Raw genomic sequence first — 2,096 nt, forward strand, 5'->3', positions numbered from 1 at the left:
ATATATATATATCTCTCAATTCATAATCTTAGGTATTAGCCGGGGATATATTTTTGTGTGATCTTCATATTTAATCTACATTGTGACGTAAAACGACATAATATCATTTGTATCTTCGAATGATGGATCATCAAAACTGAAATTTTTTATACCATTAGAAAGCTGATTTTTCACTTATCATCGTTTCAAAAGAAGATAAGTGTTTGAGATCCCCTAATAACAGTAATCTCATCATAATGTTCGATATTTTGGTAAACACATCATATTAAGTTGTTATCTTTTCATAAAGCCGAATACGTTGCTGCAATTGTTCTATCTTCAACTATAACACTTTCTCAATATTTTTATTTTTTTACTAATAGACAATAAACTTCAACCTTAAACCACTATAATGGTTCAATATTATAGCAACAAAAGCATCACTCAATGAAGAAAGTTTTATAACTTTGCACGATTCTTTGCTTTTGTTATTCTCTAGTGAATATGGGGTACAAAATGGTTAAGACTAAGCTACTTTAATCAAAGCAAGATATATAATATCATTTTTATGAAATAATATTAAATTATGGATTGTAGAATTTCTGGTTTTTTAAGTTTAGTGACAAGCCTCAAGCTTACGACTTAGGTGTTCACTATACCTTATATCTTTACACATTCAATGTTGGAAAATGATATATACAATTGCAACTTAAGAAATACATGTTAATGTTATACTAATTTCCTCTTTTAGTTTTCCAAATCTATGGACCGCAAAGGTCTTTTTCTCTTATAAGGAGTTGATTTGGGCACAATGGGTTGGTCGAACCACATGGTAACCTAGCACGAACTACTCTCACGACCATGGTGCGAGTTCCATTTTGATAACGACTTGGCATGACTCTTTCACATATGTCAAGTAAATATATTAGTCTTTTTTTTCCTCCAATTTATACTTTTTAAAGTCTCATAGGAATGTACTTAAGTATTTTTTGAAAGAAAGATATACATTTTGCAGTGTTATGTTATCTTTTTCTCAAGTTTCCTTTATGTTAGTTTTGTGGATGCCATTCGTTACATTTTTGTGTTTTAGTTTGATAGGAGTAAGGGATAAATATATATGGAACTTGATATTTTTGTTTTTCTATTTTGATATTAAAACTAAGAAAATAAATTAGACGACTTTATAGAACTATAAGAGTTTCATAATTGTAGGACGATGTTTATAACATACAAACATGAATGAGTACCTTCTCTCATTTAAAAAAATGCTTAAGCTAACAAATCATATGGCCTCATCATTGGATTAGTTGACTTCATGTTAACATTTTGGCCATGTACCATTTGGAGAGTGGACATGCGTTTGGGCGGTAGTTACCGTGATATTTAGGTGTATATTTGTTTATTTTTTATGGGATGTTTGGGATTGCTTATTTGAAACAACTTGTGTTTTTCTACAAAATCACTTATCAACTTATTATAAGTTAAAATGGTAAAACTTTTTCAAAAACTCTTTATTACCGGTTTGGCATCGGTATAAGTTGTTTATCCAAACACTCAAAAATGTTTATTACCGATACCACACCAGAATAAGTCAAGAAGTTGTTTTTATAAGCAATCCCATCACCCCCTTAATAATATTGGTAAAAGTACCATCTTTTTTACAAAAATAAATAACTTCATGCAAAATCATCAATTATACAAATAATGCATAAATTATGTATTCCATACTCGTGTTATTTTAATTGTGTCCATCAATGAGGTTGAATGTGCTAATAATTTTTTATAAAGTTTTATTAAAAATGTTTTGGGATAATGAAGTTATAAATATTTAATAATATAACTAATGTTGAAATTGGATGTAAAAAATTAGAGATTTTAATTGTTGATACTTTATTTTTTTTTAAAATTATAACATAGTTGTCGAAAATGTTATTAATGACCCAATCAACTTAATCATATATATATATATATATATATATATATATATATAAATCATCAGTTTAACGTTTTATTAAGTATTAGAAGCGTACTCGCGCAATGCAGCGAGATACATCGTGATTTTAATATTTCATTTTATTCTTTATCTCAGTCGATGTTATAATATGACTTTATGTGAT

This window comes from Cynara cardunculus (genome assembly GCF_001531365.2).
Source record: "Cynara cardunculus var. scolymus isolate 2C chromosome LG 2, CcrdV1, whole genome shotgun sequence".
Classification (NCBI taxonomy): Eukaryota; Viridiplantae; Streptophyta; class Magnoliopsida; order Asterales; family Asteraceae; genus Cynara; species Cynara cardunculus.